The following is a 21,995-nucleotide window of genomic DNA, read 5'->3' as shown; positions in this document are numbered from 1 at the left end:
TTATTAAATAGATTATGTCTCAGAGTTCACAACATACACATATGCTGTATAGAATAATATGTGGCAATTTGAGTTAGTGGGTATGTACAAGCCTGGTTGACAACCATTAGCTGGTAGCTTTTTGACAGGCATCTTACCCACATAAATCTGATAACTGATCTTAGCCCTGTCCTTTCACATCTCTGGACTCATAGCTGTCATGTTCAGCTTCAATTTCACTAAAGCTAAAGTCATTCTCAATACTCAATTTCTTAGGCTGGCCAAATAGCTCAGGAGATTAAAGTGCCTGGAAGCATGCCCAGGGGCTAGGGTTTGATCCCCGGGCCTGCTGTGCTGGCCCCACCCCCAGCGCATGCTGAGATAGCAATTGAGACTGGGTGTGGAGGCGTGTGCTTGTAATCCCAGTTTTTGGGAGGCTGTAAGCAGGCAGATCACTGAGTACAATCTAGTAGTGAGACCCTGAACACCCTGTAGACCCTTCCCTAAAATACCAACCCCCCCCCCCAAAAAAAAAAAAAAAACCCAAAAAACCCTCAATTTCCTGACAGTATATATGTGTTTGTATGTCCAGGCTTGAACATGTGTATTTAACTGTCCACGCTTGAACATGCACAGACCATTTTGTAACACTGCCCCCAGCCTTTTCTCCTGTTGCTTCTTTTGTACTTTTTCCCCTTATCTTTTACTTGCTTTGTCTCAATATTTTACAAGTCGGCTTCTAAAATAAAACTATTTATTGTTAATGTGGCATAATAAAGAATATATTTGAGCTGGCATGGTAACACATGCCTGTAATCCCGGCACTGTGGGAGATAAGGCAAGAGAATCCCAAATTCAAGGCCAGCCTGGACAATTTAGCATGAGCTTGCCTAAAGAAAACAAAACCAAACCTAGTCATCTTCCCTGGTTCCTGATAGTAGAAACTCTTGGTACTTTCTGAATGATAAGAGTATCTTTTGTTATGAATAGTGCATCTGTTTTGACCACAGCTGAGTTTATGTTAATGAAAAGATACTGAGTGGGCTTTTATTTTCAATGGAGAGGCTATCACCCTCTGAAAGACCAAGATTAGATTATTAGAACTTTCAGACCCACCCCCTTGGTCTCTGAGAAGGGAAGAAGAGGGCTTGGATATTGAGTTCAGTCAGTAATGTAGCCAGTGACTTAATCATGCTTAGGTAATAAAACTTAATATGAAAAGCGTGAAACATTGATGAACATCTGGTGGTAGGAGATTGGTACTTGTATTTCTTGAGAGAGTCTTGAAGCTCTGTTCCTGTGCCCTCTCCTCTGACTTTGCCCAGTGTGTCTCTCCCATTTGATTGTTCTTCAGCTGAACCTGTCACATCCTAGGTGAGCAGCTAACCACGATGGAAAATTCAGCATCAATAATGAACTAGAGGGATGGAGTTTAAGAAAGGAAGATTTAATTTATGAGGAGGAAAAAGCAGACAGAAACAAGCTGCCCTAGGGAGGGGCCAGGTGTCCAAGAAAAGATGGATACTCGTGAGCCTTTATTCCTGGTTTCTTTTATGCTGGTTAGGGGCCCTGCATTCTGTGTGGCTGCTGTGTGAATGTACTGTAAATACCAGGTTTTCTGTCATCTTTTTCTCTGCATGTTACTGTGAGTTACAGTGAGTGGGAACTAGAGGTTGAGTAACTTTTTTTGGACCCTTTCAAAGCCTGATAAACTTTTATGTTTGAAACATTGTCTTATAAATGAACAAATGTTTTAAAACAATTTAGTTTTAAATAATTAATTTTAATCTTATAGAAGCTCATAATTTTCTCTTAGTGCTGTCTCTCCTGTTTTTGATAACTGATGGTGAGTGGAATCTGGCTATAAGTAAGGAACAGTAACAAATGCCATCTAATTTGGTATGCTTCTTTTTCCTGAGGTGCTGCCGACTGAATGCTGGGACTTTGTACAGAGCTATAGTCTCAGCTCTTGTATTTTAATTTTTAGACAGGATCCCACTAAATTGGCCAGCCTGGACTGAACTTGCAGTCCCTCTCCCAGAGTCCTGGGATTCCAGTTGTATGCCACCATGTCTGACTTGTGTGCTTTAAATTTTTTTTTGTTTTGTTTTAGCAAGTATATCTTTATTCATAGTTCTCAATATCATTGCCATAGTGATGTATACACAAAAAGTGATGTATACTTTAATAATATAGGAAAATCTGTCTTAGATAGTTCATCAGATTAGTGAAATGCACACAAATCATTACAGTTACAGTTTATGTAAAGAGCCTTGAGAACTTAATTACAGATCAGGGTACAGGACACACGAGTAGAATGCAGGTGCTCAGAGAGATGAGGTGTGCTTTGCTTTTATAAATGATAAAATTGCATAAAATTGTTAGGAGGCTAAGTAGTAGGGTTAGAAAGAAGTCAGACTTTATAATAATCTAAATTATTTACCTATATGCCAGGACATATAAATATAGTGTTAGTGTTTTGTAACCTCTTTCAGAATCATTTTAATTTCTTCTGAATATTTGCATATAAATTACATTGCATGATTTTTAAATTAACATACATGTTTTACACAGTGGGGCACAATATTTCTGTTACCATAAATGTTGGATGTTTCTTTCCTTTTAGTGGTTATTTCTGATATGATTTCTCCTGATACATGATGCCCTCTAGTGAATTTAGCGTTTCAGAAACACTTTTGAGAGGCAGTAATTAATACAATGAAGTCTTCAAAAAGGAACATAGTAGCAATTAGAACTGCCCTGTTACGTGTTAAATTAAAGACTGAATAACATGCAACTTCAAAGTTCTAGGTTCTGGACAGACCATTAATCCTGTCAGTAAATATTAGGCACCCACTCACTGGGTGTTTAGCACTGTTCAGAGGTTGCAACAGTTTAAAGGGTAGCATGAGATGGCTATAACTTCAAGTAACCTGTGTATTAGTGTGAGAGCATACTATCCTTTATTGGACATTTAGCTTGTCCCCAGAGCTGCTCACAATAGTTTGCCTTGTCATTTAATTCTAATAATTGTGCTCAAGTAGTTATCACTTTTAGTTCTGTTTTACTAGTACAGGAATTGAGATCCAGAAAGGTTAAATAATTTCCCCAAGGTTACACAATAAGTAGTAGAACCAGGTCCAAGGTACGTAAACCAATAGTTGGTATGTCAGGGTAATTTTTACTTGTTTACAAGTTGACAGCTCTGGTATCATTAGCTCAAGTTATTTTTGGCTGTATTTTTACATTGCTCATTTAAGTTTTGGGTTTCCTCATAGTTTCAGTCATACAAATGGTAGTTTAATAATTTGTGTCTAAACAATGCAGTTCATTTTAACTTTCAGCATGTAAAGTACCTAAAGATTTATTTGACAAAATGACACAGTCTTCATAGAAATATTTTACTTTCTTTAATAAAACATTTATTCTTTGTAGTCTAGAGAATCAACTGTTCATTCCTTTGCCTAAGAATTATTTGGGTGTATTTATGACTTAGGTTCCTTTTGGCATTCAGAGCCATTCATTATCCTCTTCATTGGAATTTTTGTTTCTGTTTTTTTTTTTAAATTTTGCTTTGTTTTTCTACACCGTGTCACCATACAGTTCTGATTTCCTTGAACTCTCCCTGGAGCCCAGGCTGGCCTCTTACGTGGCAGCGGTCCTTTGGCCCCAGTTTCCCAAGTGCTGAGATTTAGAGAGTGCGCCACCACTCCTGACTCTTCACTGCATTTTTAAGGGTGTCATACCCTTTGTAAGTTTAATTTTCATTACTGAGAATAAACAGAAATTGATTTTGTGTAGGTAAATTAATTTCTTCAAATTAGAGGTGCTCTTTGATAACCTGGGTCATACCTATTTGTGGTGTACTCAGGTCAGTGTTTGCAATATGGACATAATTTAGGATGCATTGTCAGTGTAATTATTGGGATGATAAAGTGAACCTTAAGGAACAAGGAAAATTACATTATGATATGTATAAGGTAGGCTTTTCTCATTTCTGGGAACTCATCTTGGTCTCTGTATATTTCTTTGCTCCAAGGCATTTCTCTATGGTCACTAACTTGTGTGTGACTAAGTTATAGATTACTGATGACCCTAGTGGTCTGTCTTGCCCGTAGGCCCCATCTTTCTTGTTTCTGTTCTGTCCATACCTGAAGACTTGTTATCCACATGTCCCAGTACTTTCCATTGAGGGTGTAAGTGAGAAATGAAAGAGAACATGAGAAGGAATGAAATGGCAGCTTTTCCTCATGGCAGGGAAGAGACCAGAGCCGGCCTGACATTTAAGGTCTGCAAAGATTGAGTAGGGCTCCAGAGAAGAATGTTTTCATGGAAGGAGAAGCTTAGAAAGTTCTCGTCTGACCCCATGTGCCTTTTAGTGAAAACAGAATCATTTGCTTTAAAGATTCCTTGTGATTTGTCGATTTTCTTCTTCTATTTGCTTTTTCATTTCTCTCTTGCTTCCAAAGGTTTCTGTAGCAGTAAGAAAATGTCAGAGGAACATTTAAGGGATAGGAATTAAGAAATAAGTTGTGGTCTGAATTTTGTGGTCTGGGATATGAGAACATAAAATGAAACATTTTCATGAAGGATTAAAATAATAGATGCAAGCCAGTCACCGAGGCATTTGAGAGAAGAGACAGAAAGTAGGAGAGGGCCATAATTCCAGGTTAGCTTTTTATTCGTAGTAGTTAAAAACTGTTATTAGTAGTTAAATACTCTGTTGCTATGCATTTTCAGGTATGTTTGAGTAAAGTTGACTCTTGTATGCTGGTCTGAAAAATTGGGTGTCTTATACTTTCTCTGAGAAAATACATTATAATTTCCAAACAACAGACTTAGAAATACAGACTTCTGAAATGCTAGGTAACATTCTCATGAATTGAGACTATTGTCTCTGCCTATAATTTGATAGAATTCTTAACTTGGGAATTCTAATTTATAGTCTTGGAATCAGAATTTTTTTGACTTTTTAAATATTTTTTTATTTTTTAATGTATTTAGTAGAAGGTTTACAGGATCTACAGGGTCTCACACTGTAGATCAGACTCATAGTGATCTTCCTGGTCACAGTTTCCCAATTGCTGGGATTACAGGTGCGCTCCACTATGTCCAGTCTTAATAAACTTTTTTTTTTTTTTTCTACTTTTTTGTGTTTTAGTATAGGGTCTACAGGGTCTCACTACACAGATTGGATTTATAGTGGTCCTCCTGTTTTCAGCCTCCATTTACTTTTACTTAAGTAACTTAAGACAACAAGACTACACTAATGCTTGCTATATTAATGTTTAACTTAAGATTTGATTTATTTTTAATATGTATGTATGTATGTATTTAAGTATTTATTTTTTGTAGTACCAGGGATTGAACTTGGGACCTTGTGCTTGCCAGGCAGGCACTCATGCCGCTGAGCTATATTCCTGACCCTGACTTATTTTATTGTGTGAAAATTTTAAAAATCATTATGTTAAGATTCAAATGAACTTTTCTTTTTTTATCACATGGGGAAGGGAAGATCAGGCTTCTTGGGATCTAGTGAGGTTGTCTGCTTGCTGTGTTTCTTTGACTAAGTCATTTTTCCCTCTCTGGGTCTTTGTTTCTTCTAAAGAATAAGATAGTCGTTGAGCGTGGTATCATACTCAGGTAGCTCCAGTACTGGGGAGCTGAGGCAGGAGGATCACAGTGAGTTCAGGGCCAGTCTGGGCTGTACAGTTGTGAGCCACATGGTTAGAGCTGTCTTGAAAAACCAAAACCACCACAGAAAATAAGATTCCTGATAATGGCATTGTTTAGGTAGCTAAAATCTGAAGACACATAGATGTCGAATAGACTGGATAAGTGCATTTTGGTATGTTCTATAGTAAAATAGTACCTGGAGTGAAAAAAGCGCCTTTGCTGCACTCATTTATATGCACAAGCCTCATAAGCGTATGCGAAGTAAAATAAATGGGGTAATGTGGAAGAGTCTGTACTTCCTAGTTCCACTGAGGGAGGTAAGAAGCAGGCAGGGCTAACTGCGGCCGGTCGTGGGAGTCAGGGTTACCACTGGAAGGAGGGTTGTGACTGGGATGCGGCAGTCCCCAAGGGCTTTCGGATTGCAGGCAGCGTCTTCTCCTGATCTGTGCACGCTCCGTGTGTAATCCCCGGGCTTTACGTCTAGGACTTCTGTATTTTACCGTATTATTCAGTGTTTAGAAGGCTGCAAGTGCACACTGAAACATAACAGAGACAGAAAAAAGTAAAAGGAATAAGAAAGGGCCGGCTGGATTAGGAGCCAGAGCTAGGTTCAAATCACCAATACCATTCACAATCCCTGGGCTGAAGCAATTCGCCTGTCAAACCTTAGAATTGTATCTGCAAGAAGAAAATAATAGTTGCTTGGGTATCATTTGAGGTGAAAGAAAGCACATTCAAGGCTACATTTTAAGGTTATAGAAAATACTCTCTGAATGTAAAGTGACATTCACTACTTGGTATACTGTACTTCTGTGTATGTTGTAGGCGTATGTTCTGTGTGTGGTCTCTCACACAGAACTGCATATGAGTTTAAAAGTAGCAAAGGGGCCAATAACTGAAAGCCAGGAAGAAGTCACTGTATGTGTAGTTATGATACATTTTTCTGGGCAGTTGCTTAGGATACTTTGTTACCTCAATATATAATAGGAATCTTAAAAAATCATTCAGTAAGCATAGGTGTTTGCATTATTTATAACTGTATTCATAATTGGCTTGTGATGCCCAATAATTTTTCTTTAGTTTCCATTTGATTAATTTAAGAAATTCTGATTTTTGTACATTGCTTCCTTTTTTTTTTTGGTGGGAGAGGGGGTCAGCGTCTCACTATGTAATTAAGGCTAGCCTTGAATTCCCTATGTAGCCCAGGCTGGCCTTGATCTCCCTGCAATTCTCCTGCCTCAGCCTCCTGAGTGCTGGGAGTATAGGAGTGCACCACACCAGGCAGGTTGCTTCCATTTAAGATAAAACTGAATGTTCAGTCTTTGTTAACTTTTAGATTGGGTTTTGAACTAAGTTAAAACTTGGAGTATTTACCTTTTCAGGAAAGTAATTACAAGGCTTGGAAATTATGCAAAGGCTATTTCATCTTGAAACATTTAGAAATTCATTTTGGGTTTTGGTAATTACAGTGTTTCTGTAAGACAGACATCTAAATAGGGATTGCATTTGGCAGTCATGTACATGTTCTTGTTCTAAACTAAGTACTGTTTCTGTGGTTTAGATTTTTTCTTTATAAATAGAATTTTAATCAGTGTAGGTTAGATTTTTTGCCAAATATGTTATAATTAGTACTGGCTACAACTTAATCCTAAAATGTGTATAATAAATTTAATCATTTTAAAAGCACTTCTGCTATTAAATGAAAGCAAATAGAAATTATTTGAATAGTCACATGGCTGTACATGCTGTGGCCACTCACTCGCATTTTCTTTTGAATTTGCTGCGTAGCAAAGCTGTTCCTGGAAGAAGTCTTTACGTAATTTTCCCAAATGCGCTGTGTCTGCCAGCTCAGGCTTGCTGCATTGGCCACCACGAAGACATTTTTAAAATTTAAGTGTAGGCAGTTTGAGTTGCAGGGAATTATTTAGGCCTGTGGCTAGGACGTGTCCTTTGGGCAGTGAGAGGCACCCTGAGCCTAGCCTCAGCTCTTCAGGGGGTCTAAGGAGCCTCGGTGCCTGAAGGTGGTGGAGTGTGCAGGTGGGCCTCTGCTGTGAGAAAACTTGAGGCGAATGAGACCTAGGCTGTCATTAGCAAAATAGAGTAGTATTGACTCATACTAGTGGGGAGAAATACTGTGTTAAGATGTTAATAATAGGAGACACTGAGTGGTATATGTGAATTCTATAATATCATCCCAATTGTTCTGGAAATATAAAATTCCAGAATAAAAAGAAATTGTTAAGATTAAAAACATAAAACAGGAAGTGTTTTTATAGTCATCTTTGGAAAACATAAATCACCAGAATCACCAAATATGGCAGGTTATGTTTTCCAAAGATGACTATAAAAATGCCTCTGACTTAAATGAGGTGATGCTAGTTAAAGTGGTAAAAGTGGTAGTGAGGTGTTTGGAGCAGTAAGTGGTCGGTGATAGTGATGGCTTGTGTCAGCCAGCTTTTTGTCAGTATAAAGAAATAGCCTGAAGGCTGGGGAGACAGCTCGGTAGAATAAGTGCTTGCCTGGCAAGTGCAGGGTCCTGAGTTCAGTCCCTGGTACCAGAAAAACAAAAACAAAAACCTGAGAACAGGATATGTACTAGGTAAAGAGAAGTTTATTCAGGTTTATGGTTCTGAAGCTTCCAGCCCAAGATTGTGTGGCCCCATTTCTTTGGGCCTCGGGGCAATGGTGGCAGATTGCAGCAGAAACTCGTAGTGAGGAGTCTGCTGTGGACTTGTGTCTCCAGGGCGTGCCCCGAATGACCTGAGGACCTCTCGGTAAGCCTTGCCATTTAAAGCCCCACAGTACCTCCTACTGCTGCGATTCTGGGGAATAATGGACTTCTACTTACAGGGCTTTGGGGACAGTCATCCAACCATAGCACAGCTTCTCTGTAACTCCACTCCACTCCTGTGCTTTGCCATTCTGCGGGACCCAAGTGTGAGCCAGAGTAAACATTGCCTCCATTTAGTCTCTGATGTGGGATATTTTGTTCCAGAAATGCAGACGTGACTGAGACACCAGCCAACCCCATGACCTCCATACATTTGATTCAGTTCTGAACGTGACTTTGTAAACCAGACCAGGTATAGGGCCAATGACTTTGAATCTGAACTCCAATGTAATTTTTCCCTCAGTGATTTTTTTTTTTTTTTTTCAGTTTATTTTGGCCCTCTCCATATAGCAGTTTAATCACCTTAATTGTGTGGGTATGGGTATGTTAAATAAAACTGCATATTCTTGAAGAATTTTGAAGATTCCTAGTGTCCTTACTTTGATTTTATGACTGAAATCTTTAAAGCATTTTTAAAGGCAATTTTACTTTCTTCTTCTCAAGCCTTAAAGTCCATAGGCAATATAGTATAAGGGAAAGAATAGCGTATAGAATTAGGAGAACTGACTTGTAGTTTCTGCTTTGCCATTTTGTCAGAAATCTGGGGAAATTGTTTTACCTCTTAGAAATATCCTTTACTCATTGGTATGATGAGGGCTGGGCTGGATATTTAGTTGTAGGCTTGAGTTACATTGATGCCTGAATGGAAGAATGTACTTTAAAACAGTCACTTTGGAAGCCTTTACCTCTCCATGGTTGCCTCCCGGGAAAATTAGTCTTACTGCTTTGTGTTTACATCTCATTTTTGACCAAATATAAATGACCCCGCATGATGATTCATCATATTCTCTATAGCAGTCCTCCTGTGACTTTCTAAAGTGCCTGAGAATCTCAAGTGCACTTTCCAAGTTTGGAGATTTCTTGAGCATAATCAATAGAATGTGCTAAAGGATCTACAAAAATTTCCCAGAAAAGGAATTCTAAAAATATTCTAGGTATGAGCAGCATTATTGACGTATTGTACCTTCTCAAATCGGTCATTTTAAAGGGCTCAAGTCTCTTTTGAAATAGTTCTGGTTTCGGAGGCTTTAAAGTCTGTTTACAAGTTGTACTCTGTGACTAGTTTTGAGGTTCTCATTTTAAATTTTTAGTGTTTTCTTACCAAGGGTTGATTAGACTCTCAGTTGCCTAGTTGGGGAGTATAGTAAGGAGCAAGATAAAGGTGAATTTGCAGGTATGGGGGACTAGGAGGTCAGTGCTTCAGAATGGGCCAAAGACAAAGACCTCTTCAGCTGGCCCACTTTTATTAGCCAGTGAGAGGCACAGGGGGGAGAGTAGTGTGCTTTTCCTAGAACAGGACTGCTGTAAGAAGGAGGCAACAGAGTGAGGAACAGGTTCAGCAACACAGAACAATCAGGTTAAGATCCTTTCCCCTGTCTTTGTGCTGTCCTGTGCAGCAGACATTATCTTGCCCAGGAGCTCTAGGGTTACAGGATTATGTCCCACCCAGCCAGGAAGGTTGCAGCCTCCAGCAAAGACTTCTGTGTTCCTGAGTCAACCTCAGCTGCAGGACTGCAGGAAGGGTCTGGAGTTCAGCCCCCTCCAAATCTGTGCATGTCACAGCTGGTCCCTAGCCAGTGTTATTTTATTGTCATTATAAAATTAGAGCATTAGAAGAATGGGTTAGAATTGTGTTGTCCAGTGTTAAATCCCTGATGCAGTTCTAGTTTCTGTGTCTTTGTTCGGAGCTTAGGGCAAAGCTAATTTTGGCTGTCCATTCTGTAAATCAGCCATTAAATTTTAATATGACTAAAACTGGTATGATTAGAGTGCATAACCATGTGCTCATTTGTATGAGAATGTAACATTTTCAAAAGGCAATTTCATTTTTAAATAACTAAACTGAACTCTATCAAATATGACTCCATTTTTCCAAATGTGTGGTTAAGTTTCAGTGGCCTGAAATGCTGTTTGTAGAAATAACAGATCTTTTACTATGGTAATAGTATGTGTATGTGTGTTAAATTTTTAAAAATGGTAACCCTCACTTGAGCAGAAAGTTTTTCAGAGTCTAATTAAATTATCCAAACATTAACAGACTGCTGTGTGGTAACAGTGGTTTTTGATGGTAATTCTACTTAACTCAATCCGATCTTTCACTATTGAATACCTGAACATTTTCCATGGACAGCACTATGATAAGAGATATATGCTACTATTGGAAACCATTAACTGTAGAAATTATCAGCAGATGTTTTCCATGCATGGTTGGCTTCATTTGGTTTGGTCCTCCCATAGCTGAATAATTCTAAACTGACTGGAAAGATGTATGGCTAGCATTTACATGAATGTTTAGAACTTACTGAAGCACTGCACTGGGTTTCCAGTAAATGGAATTTGCACTGCTGTAACTTTCCTGACAACTCCCTTTGCCCTCCTTCTTTTAAGGAAGCATGCTCTGGAGTGTCATCTTTTTCAGTGTTTGTTATTAGTGGGGAAAATGGAAAAATGGATTTTTAAAAATAGAGCTGTGGGGCCAGGGAGATAGCTCAGCAACGTAAGTGCCTGCCTGGCAAGTGCAAAGTCCTGAGTTTGATCCCTGGTACAAGGAGGAAAAAAAAAAAAAAAAAAAAAAAGGCAGTGATACATTAGAGGTTGGGAGTTAGCTTTCTGTCTTTAATAAGCTCTTACTTTTCTTGGTCATAAGAACTTCCTAACTTTTTTTTTTTTTATTGTTGTTGTTGTTCTTTTTGAGTATGCTCTTGATATTGCTTTAGGCTGGTCTGGAATTCATGGTGATCTTCCTGCCTCAGCCTCCTAAGTGCTGGAATTACAGGCGTGTACCAACATTCCTGGTTAAATGTTCACTTTCTTTAGCATTTACATTTTCCACTTCTTTACTACAAATAAAATTATTTTTATTTCATTGCACATAACAACATTGGAGTTTTTCTACCAGAAAGAGCAATTTATTTTTTCATTCCTCTTTCTAATGATAAGTAAATATTTTCTATTCTAATAATAGAAAATTATTCTATTTGTCTTTTATTCTATTGTACTACACTATTTTTAGCTTATAGTAGGTATTTCAGAAAAAGAGAAGGAACTTTTGGATTAATGCTACAGCAGATGGCTTTTTATTTTTGTTGTTATTTGGTTTTTGGTGGCAGTGTCTTGCTATAGCTCAGGGGGGCCTTGAGCTCACTGTGTAGTCCAGTCTGGGCTCAAGCTGTGGCAGTGCTCCTGCCTCAGCTTCCTAGGGTTACAGACGTGTGCCACCACACCTGGCTTAACTTAGCTACTTTCTGTGAGTCTTATTTCTGGGTGTAATATTTATTATATATGTCCTATTTTGATAGAAGAACCTGCATTTAGGTTCAGATAATTCAAACTCTTAATCTTGATCATATGCATGCACCACCATGCCTGGTCTCTATGGCTAGCTCAGTGCCTCTGGGGGCAGGACCGGCAGGGCACATGGTGGTGGGGATTGAACCCTGGTCCCTGCCCTTGCCTAAGCCTGTACTTAGTCTGCTGAGCTATCTCACCGGCCCTGCTTATTTCTTATATTTTTCTTGGTCATCAATGATTATGACCCATAATTAGGAAGTATGTCTTTTCTAATTTCCAAGCAATTTAGGCTTTTTAGAAAGTATTAAGTCATTTAAAGAAAAAACTAACTCATTTAAAAAATATGTAATAACTAAAAACTAAAAATAAATTAGTAGTTCTGTAAATGAGAAGAAACTTACAAAATAGTGATGTGTGTAGTAGTAAAACTACTTTTTTCTTTTTCCTCTTCCTCTCTTTTTTCTACATACATTAAACTTCTACAAGTGTCATGCTGTAAGCCTGGGGCACAGAAGTTAATAAAATACACAAAAATCTTTTCCAATTGAAGCTTACAGAAAGTTAAACTTCTGGAATGTTGACTATGATTAGCATCTGGAGAGATGAGGATAAGGGTGGGATAGTGGCATGTGGATGGTGCACAAGTGTATTGGTGGTTGGTGTTGTCCTCTTAGGTCTGGGAAGCAGTCAGGGAAAAGTGACCTTTGAACTCTGACCTCCTAAACCTAGGGAGTAGAGGCCACGTGGCTGCCTAGAGAAAGAGCTCCTGAACAGAGGTTACTGCAGGTGTTTCTTCCTGCAAGTCAGAGTAATACTGGTGTTGTACAGGCACTGTGACACAGTCCTCCAGCCCTGAATATACTCAGATGTGTACCTCCAGTTACTTTGCATGAATAGATTTTGTGGCATCTGAGCCACATCTCCATAAAGTTTTTAAAAACAGAATCATCAAGGATTTAGAGATCTTTGCTTACCCACCCCCATTTTGCTGGGGGTCTAACCTAGGGACTGTTGCATGTCAGGCAAGCACTTTAACACTGAGCTATGCTATGTAGCCACTATAGAAATAAGAAATATGTCCCAGGTAGGCCTGGATTCTGGGAAGTACGGAAGTCACTATGGTAATTAGAATATTTGTATTTACATAATAATACAGAATGCTTTGTAAATTTCTGTAATTCCAACATTCAGATATGATCATGCATATGCAGTCTTTGTGGTTTGCTGCTGAAGTAACAATAGGTCTGATAGGTTCTGGCCCTAGTATAAATTGCTAAATCATCTAGGTGATCATCTAATATGGTTGAAGCCCTTAAAACAGAAGCCCATCTTCCCCAAGAGCACCTCCCCTCTTCTCCAGCTCAGCTCAGGGGACAATTTCCTTTCACCCTTCCCAGGCCTCAGGGAAGACCCCCAGTCAGCTCCCTCAGGTGTATCCAAACATCCCCTTCAAACTCCACACCTGGTAAAAGGTGGTAAAAAGCCTCAGCCTCCCTTTGTTCAATGAATTCCTTATCTTCCCCCAATTCTCCCTGTGTCCTCCAAGATAATAAAGCCCCTTTTCCTTTTTCCTTCTGCCTGTTTCTCTGCTGCACTGGGTGCCTGAAAAAAAACCTATCAAAGTGATTATCCATTTTTAATTTTGGGGAGGGAGGTATTGCCTTTTTTTTATGACTAACTTGGGACTGAGGCTTCAATCCTCACCAATGTGGAAGTTACCTGATAGCTTTGGCCTTGGTATTTGGCTTGCTTTCTCTTTGCATTGAATGCTTCATATTCAGAATAGCTTGTCTCTTTAGCTGTCTTGTTTTCAGATTCATATTCCTAGATAGTATCATCCCCCCCCCCCGAAATTATTCTTAGTACCCATTAACTGGTTTTTATGTGCCTCAGTCCTGCCCACCCCACCGAGGCTGTAGCCATTTAGATTCCTCTTTCTAGGTACTAAGTATTTTAAAGCTAGAAAGGTGTTTAGAGTTGTTGGTGCCCAGATTGTATTAGGTTCTCTACAATCTTGGATTCTATCCTCAGTCTTTGTCTAATACAGTTACTGTGTTCTCTTACAGAACTAACAAATGATGCTCATTAAAGGCAGCTTCTCCTTGATCCTAGGAAGAATCTTTAATTCTTTTACATGTTTTAAGTAAACCATCAAACCATTTTCTCTCAATTTGTAATCACTGTCACAGGGCCAGTCTTCCTTGTATTGACATGCTGTCAAATGACCTCATCCTACTTTGGAGCAGGGAACAGGCTGTAGATCTATGACTGTCACTCATTCACTCTATGACCCTTGGAAGTATCTTAATATGATGAGAGACAGATTTGGTATTTCAAAGGTGGCTGTGGTTTTTCTTACTCTGGCAGAGAATATAACTCCTAAGATCTGAGTAAAATAAAAACAAATTAATATTTTTTAATATTTTTAGACCCATTGAGGAAGGGAAAGATTTCCATTCCCAGAAGTGGAACTGCTTTACAGCTTTTTACTACCTAGGCAGGAGGTAGTGGGAAAGAATCTGCTGTCTCATCTGGTCATGGAAGGAAAGGGCAGTTCTGCTCAGAGGTCTGTGTGAGGCGGGGTCAGTGTGTGGACACCAGGACTTCGCTTGGTCTGAAGAAAGCCAGGCAGAAGAGCACTGCTTCCTGTGTGCAAGCAAACCACATTATGCTCTTGCACACTGCCAAGAGCTGGCCGTGTTCTTAGATCTCCTGGGGAGCACTGTGTGTGAGTCTTCACAGGCAGGTCTAAGCCTAGCTAATTAGTCTCCTCTTAGTAGCTTAATATGTGCCCTGTATTGCTGAATGTATATACTGAGTACCAGTGCTGTCCTGACCTCTGCCTATGTGTCAACTCCTCATTTCCTGCCTGCCCTTGGATGTGTAGGTACTGTTACTGTCATCCTCATTTTTTACAGCCAAGGAAGAAAAGGTTGGAAATTTCCTAGTTATTAAGTGGCTGAGCTGGATTCAATCCTCAATTGTCTGGTCACAGGCTTCAACTATTTTAGAGGCTATCTTCACATTGAAAAGAGAAAGTTTTGTTGTAGGAGGACTTAGGACTCAAAACCAAGATTTTCTCCAGAACACATTTTGATACCACGTTACCTTATTTCTCTGGACCTCTTAATCTATAAAATAAAGCTTTAAGAAATGAGATCCTTGAAATACTTCCTGTTGGAGAAGTCTTTTTTTTTTTTTTTTTTTGTATTTTAGGGAACCTCTACAGGGTATGCAGGGTCTCACTATTAGATCAGACTCGTAGTGATCTGCCTGTTTGTAGCCTCCCAAGCACTGGGATTACAGGTGTGCGCCACTACACCCAGTCTCAATTGCTGTCTCACCATGCCCTGGGGGGGTGAGGCCAGCACTGGCAGGCCCGGGGATCGAACCCCTGGCTCCTGCTCCTGCTTGCAGGCTATTTAATCTGCTGAGCTATTTGGTTGGCCCTGAAGAAGTTTTGAAATCATGAGTTGTAATACTTTAGTTACATTATTCTTGTTAGGTGTTTGGACAAATTTCTTTCAATGTGGAAGTCTTACAGGTTTACTTTCAGTCATGAGAGTGCATTGTGCTCCTCTGTGTGCAGCGCCGTGTGAGCTGTACTGTCCACTGTGGCAGATGTGTGGTATCCACCGTTGGTGAGGTGGCCAGTGCAACTTGAGGTGTACTTCAAGTGTGAAATGCACATTGTATTTCAAAAACAATATGATAAAATAAATGTAATCTTTACTTTGTATTGATTACATGTTGAAATGACAGTGTTTTAGATATGTTTGTTTAGGTGTATTATTTTCTTTACTTGTGGCTAATAAAAATTTTGAAATTGTATTTTATTTCCTAGTATAGTGCTCTTGTGCAGAGAACTAAACGAGAGAAAGAACATGTGTTTCTTTTGGGCTGGAAACTAATCTAGTGACATAGGCAGGAAACGTAGAGCACATCTGGTAATCCTAAGAATATAGGCACACATGTATTTGTATAATTATGTGTATACATGGAAAATGGCCTATAGTAGACACTTGGTCAAGTTTTTTTATCAATTTTTAAAAATACGTTTTAAAAATGTCTACAGGAACTTTCAGAATGGCTTGGTAATAGAATATTGCATCTATTGATATCTGAACTCTTGATGATCTTCAAAGTATCTTCTTAATAAGATTTTTATAATTTCCCTTGGAAATATATCACTAATTTCTTAGTTTTGAGGTAGAAGAGTATATACTTACTATGTTTCATTTTATCTTAGTGATTCAGGACTTATTTTACCTTATGACCATTTTGATAAAATGTGATTTTTTGAATTGATGCCTAGAATAATATGTGGGCTGAATTTTTGCCAACTCCAGGGCTTCCTTTTGAACATATGCATGTACCTCCACATTGTAAGTTTGATTTTCTTTTTGACATTTTTTACTTGTTTAGTAAAAGTAAAGCAGGCAATGTTTTGCTTATGTATTAGGCAAGAGGATATAATTGCTTTTCAGTGAACTTAATTGCTTAATCAAGTGCAGAAGCAGATTTAGCGTTTCTTGTTCTTGCCCGTACATTAGCCTGTACACTGTCTTCATCACTGTTCCTTCTCTCATTATGTTTAAAATATTCATCAAATTGGCAAATAATAGAACAATGAAGAACCTTTGAAATCATCTAGTCAAAACTCTGCAATCTAAAGCTTTCTTTTTATGGTAAATATTTTTGATACTCTTAAATATCCTGAAGTGAAATTTTTAACTAATGAAATTTTTTATCCCACAATTGAAATGAATCAGTATAATTCTTGGAACAGTAATATGAAAGAGAAATACAAGGAAAGCAACTTAAAAAATACAAGATATGATTATGCTTAAAAAACAAGGAAAGCAAAGTCCCCAGCAGACTTCCCGACTACCCCTGGGCTTAGTGATATCCCTGTGAGAAGCACTCATTTAGATCAATTTTCTCATTTCTAGGTACAGTGAGAGTGGAGGTAGGTGTAGGGGCGGAGGAGGCATGTGGGATGGGACTTGGTGTTATGTTCTCAGAATTAGAGGCAGTTACTGGCAGAGCTTGAATCCTAGAATATTACTTGAAGTAGTCAGCAGGTATAAAACTTTGCATCATGCTTTTTCTAAAAGAAAATATATGAGAATATACTTGTTTTAAAACAGGGTCATTACATATGTATTCTTGACTTGTTTCTTGCTATAGCATTTCACATAATATGTTAAGGTCATTCTTGCCACATATGTTGGCTGAGGGCAGCCTTACTCTTCCCTGGTACAGGGTAGCTGTTAAACTAGTTGAATTTTTTGGGAGTATTTCTTTTGGTAATTTGTAGGTAGATGTGTAGACAAGTGTAGAGAAGTGGAAGATATCCTGTGGGTTAAGACGTATCCCACAACCCATTTTCTAGCTTTATGACTTTGGGCAACAGTCCATTTCTTCAGCTGTAAACTTTCTACCTTTTCTTTCTCATAAGTTGTACAGGTTAAAAGGGAGTAATTTGTATACTGTATGTGATGTGTGATATGTGAGTGAAATAGACTAGTGTTTTAAAAGCCTAACCTCATCTTTGTTCAGATTATTGAGAGAATGTGGCCCTATTTTCATATTCTGAAGTTACTATATTATTATATAATCTTTTTTCAGATCCAGGTCTAACAAAGACCTGTCCACTTCAGGGAATGAATGAGACCCATACTGTCCTCTTTGCCTACCTCTGCCTCCTCATCCCTCTGGAATCACACACACAAACACACAAATCAGAAATAAAAATTTCCCTTTTAGTGCCACTGCAATTCTCTGGTCAAAGGACGTCTTGTCTGGCTTTTCCAGAGAGCTTACCCCTCTGTTGTACCTCTCATAGCCTTGATTGCAGTGTCATTGTTTATTTGAGCATTTGATACCCCTCCTCATAGATGGTAAGTTCCATAGAAATTTTGTAATCAACCTTGAAAGCTTGTGTCTGAAGGTAAAGTATTACTTTCTACACTGAGAAAGGAACCCTGTGTTTGGCTTCAAGCTTGACTCCACCTGGTGTCCTAGGTGTTTGCAGTGGTGCTAGGAATGATACCCCACAGAGCCCATGACCAGTTCCAGTTCCTTTTACTTTCACCCCACTCAGTCATTTAATTTCTAGAGAGTGCTGTCCCCTGTAACTTCTTGAATGTGTTTCTAAAGCTGATTGATAATAATGTATGGGACTTTGTGGTGTTCAGCTTTATATTTTTTTACTTTAACCTATATATTGCATGACTTTCACATCAAACTTTTGGGTAATCCAGGGAAATGACTTTTTAGAGAAAAGTTGAGATTTTCTTTATTTAAATGATCTACTTTACATAAAGCTAATATTTTTGTAGAGGTTTGCTAAGTATTTGAAAGGCATTTTACCTTGTTGTAATTTTTTTTTGTTTGAAATAGGGTATAATTATGAATTTAAGTCAGTCATTTTGTCTTTTTTTTCTTTTAGATTCACTGCTTTCACCCAAGTGCAATGATTCTCTTTCTTGATTTCTTCAGTATGTGTCATTGATTGATTGATTGGTTGGTTAACTTTTTGAGACAGGGTGTCACTATATAGGTCAGACTGGCTTTGAACTTACTATGTAACTCAGGCTGGTCTCAAACCGGTGTGCTCCCCCATGCCTGGTTTGATAATGTGTTTATGAAACTTTATTTACATTGATCAGTTAGGCCTCATTAAATTAGACTTTGCTTTTTTTTTTTTTTTTTGTGGAACTGGGGATTGAACTCAGGCCCTTGCGCTTGCCAGGGAAGCACTTACTCTACTGAGCCATCTCCCTGGCCCTGCTTTGTTGGTTTTGTTTCCTCTTTCTTCAATGGGTTTTCACAGTGCTCTGCCACCACATTCTGTGCTTCTGGTAACCCAGGGTGCCCCTCTGAGGGGATCCTGTTGTGCTGACCCTGTTCCGGAGACTGCAGATGCTCTGTCTGTTCATATCACACCTCTTCCTTTCCTTCATAGCCTGGAGCTTCTGCTCCACCACGTAAAGTTCTCATTGGAAAGGGCACAGGCCCTAGATTAAGTCATTGTGGGTTTAAATCCAGGCCCTGCCATTTGCTAATTACACGATCTGGGCATGCTTGTCTGTTTCTAGGCCTTTTTTTTTTTTTTCCCCCCAACTGTAAAATGAGTATATTTCTTACCTGGCAGAGTTGTGAGAAGTGGAATATTAGACATATATTACTTTCTGTGGTATTTCTCTCTCCCATGTCTTTTTCATGATCTCTGAAAAAAGTCATTTTTATTTATTTCCTTATTTTTTTTGGTATCAGGGATCAAACTTGGAAACGTGCACTTGCCAGGCAAGCACAAAAATCACATTTTAAAAGCAGCTAGTTTATATAGGCCAAGTAGCCCAGAAAAAGACCTGACTGAACGGAAAGCCCCACCCTTCTGTTCTCTCCAGAATTTCTAAACTTTTGTTTTTGTACCTAAGTGAAGATTCTATGAATAAATAAATAACTAGGCAATAGAGATAAAAAGTTATCTTAGTAGTAAAGAAAAGGTAGCTATCAGAAGTTGGGATCTTATCTGAGCTGGACCACAGGTTTCAAATGATGTTCTTTAACATCCCCCAGGGAAGAGAGGTCTAGGCGGTGAGCGAGGGGCTCCGCTCGTGAGGGGCAGCTCTGACATGGAGCTGCTGTTTCTGCTTGACCTGTGTGTCTTAGTGGGATTTCTGTATCAAGTATTCCATGGCCAGAAAATTCAGAATATCACTCTAGTGCCTCTTTGAGCTGCATGTCCACCATTTGCTGTTTTATAGGCCTTGTGGTTTTTAAATGGATGAATTTTCAGAGCTGTCTTCCATAATATTGTAATGATTGCATTGTGCCGTTCTGGAAACGGTCTCCTTTTATCTTCAAGTAGCACAGTTACATTTCTAGGTTCCATAAATAATTTGTGTTTTTTAATTTCTTTACTTTATACTGCTATATGCTTGAAGTACGTAATGATTACATTCATCTTGGGGAGCTGGGGCATGTACACAGCACATCTAATTCTTTTTATACCTTGCCCTTTTCTCTTGGGCATCTTCCCATTTGCAAAAACTCTGTTTCCTATTGTCTTTATTTTGATGAATATCGGTTGTCTTTTTTTAAGGCCTCATCAGCATTTGTTACCAAATGAACTGTTTGTATTGGATTTTGTCTTAATTTCTGCATTTATGTTTTTATTTGTCAGTGGTAAGAACATGCTACATGAAACACTTTAAAATACATGGAGAAAGTTCTAGGGTCAATCTCCATCTGTTATTTATTTTCATTTTTGCTAGTCTAGGGAAAAAAGGGGTCACAGAAGTAATATTTTAATGGCAAAGCAGATGTTCCAGATATTAACCCTGCTATTATTTGTGCAAACTATACTTTTATATATAAACTGAAACCCAATCATTGTCTTTCAGAATAAGCCAGAAAAGTGTTTTGTAACATTTGCAGAGAATTCCATGGTTGATGGAATTCAGTCTGAAATGCTTTGAACAAGAAATTGATTCTATTTATACCCATGTTATAAAGGAGATAGTAAATGTGAAGTATTATTATGAATTTTTAAGTAATTAAGAAACCAATTGTAAAATAAAACCTAATACAATATAACAACATGATCTATAGCATATATATTTCTCTCTCATTTTGGAGACAGGGTCTTGCTGTGTAGTTTAGTCTGGCCTCAAGCTCATCATGATTCTCCTGACAGAGCCTCCTGAGTGTGATGTATCTCTCTTGTTTTTACCTTTACTCCCATATTTTGTAGTTATCTTTGACTTTCTGAGTTATGTCTAGATTAATGACTGTATATGATTGATCTTGGAAATCTTGTTCATGAGTGAAAATCATATAACAGTATTCTGAGAATTAGAAGAACTCCACAATTTGTTTCCAATAGCAGACCATTTTAGCTTGCTGTTGAACTGTTCGTTTGTTCATCCTTTTCTTTTTCGCTTATTCACTTGCTCTCTTCTCTTCTCCTCCCCTCCTCTCTTCTCCCCTCCCCTCCCCTCCTCTCCCCTCTCCTCTCCCTTCTCCTTCCCTCCATTGATGATCTGACTCAGGATCTTGAGCTTGCCAGGCAGGCACTTATGCCACTGAGCTATCTCCCCAGCCCCTATTTTTCTAAAGTAATACTATCTCAATTCTTTTTGAGTTAAAACCCTCAGTGAAAATATGTGCATAGTTCCGCATACAATTTTAGGATAGCAAATTCTTGAGCATATCTGTGGGTGAACTTTTCTGTGCCATGTGAAGGGTAGATTTTAAGAGGGAAACTGGTTTAACTATTTTTATCAGAAGGAGTATTTTTTTTTTTTTTTTTTGGCTATTTCATGCTGCCTTAAGGGCAGGTCTGGTGCTGGGAATCGAACCGCAATCTTATGCGCCTGGTTGTATTAGCCCAAGCGGCGCTTCAAACAGCTGAGTATCCAGTAAAGCCCCTAAGTAGTTAGCAGAGATATACAGCTACTTTCTCTTAGTTCAATGAGAAGCAAGTTTTGAACTAATAGTGTTTAGACAAGATATCATGCCTGCATCTTGTGCTATGGATAACTACTACAAAGACAACAGTATGCAGTGTATTAATTATTGTAACTGTCTTACCAACCTGTTTTGAAACTATCTCATTGCTACTTCTTTCTCAATAAATTAATATTAAAAAATAACAAATGCTGGACGCAGAAGAAAATGTATTCTTCTAGGTTGTTAGGAGGAATGTAAACTAATACAATCACTATGCAAATCATTATGGAGTTTTATCAAAAACTTAAAAGTAGACATTCTACTGCTCTGCCATTGAAAAAGCAAAACAAAAACAAAACTTTTTGTCAGTTTGCTTGTATTTAAAGAAAAAAACCAGTACTATTACTTATAAGTTGTCTTTGGCTTATTTGACAACACATTGCTATTGTTACTTAACTGATGTCTTAAATTAAACTTTTAAGACAGTAATATAACTATGGATCTTAGCAATTGTGTGGTCAGTTTGGGTATTGAAGAATTGTGATATAAAGCACTGTAGCCTTTTATTCTTGTCTCATGAGTTACTAGACACTTTCCAGAACAGTGGGATTTTATGCCTTCTAGTTAATGGCACTACTTTTGTATTAGAAAGAAATGATTGGTACCGGAGTATTAACTTCTATTTATGACATTGAAC

General features: G+C 38.4%; 1 protein-coding gene across 10 annotated transcripts in view; it reads left to right on the top strand.

The window, feature by feature from the left end:
• Positions 1-21,995, top strand: part of Lclat1 (lysocardiolipin acyltransferase 1) — a 183,011-nt gene that overhangs the window by 17,923 nt on the left and 143,093 nt on the right. The window contains exon 1 of one of the 10 annotated variants that reach the window (XM_004627380.3): positions 1,331-1,353. The exons of the other annotated variants lie outside the window; for them this stretch is intronic. The gene's annotated coding sequence lies outside the window, so the exon portion shown is untranslated. Of the gene's footprint in view, positions 1-1,330; positions 1,354-21,995 lie in introns of those variants that run through there. 10 annotated transcript variants of the gene reach the window in all.

The sequence above is a fragment of the Octodon degus genome, unplaced genomic scaffold, assembly GCF_000260255.1.
Source record: "Octodon degus isolate 3935 unplaced genomic scaffold, OctDeg1.0 scaffold00019, whole genome shotgun sequence".
Taxonomy (NCBI): domain Eukaryota; kingdom Metazoa; phylum Chordata; class Mammalia; order Rodentia; family Octodontidae; genus Octodon; species Octodon degus.
Note: the sequence above shows the minus strand (reverse complement) of the source record. Positions and strands in the feature narration are given on the sequence as shown.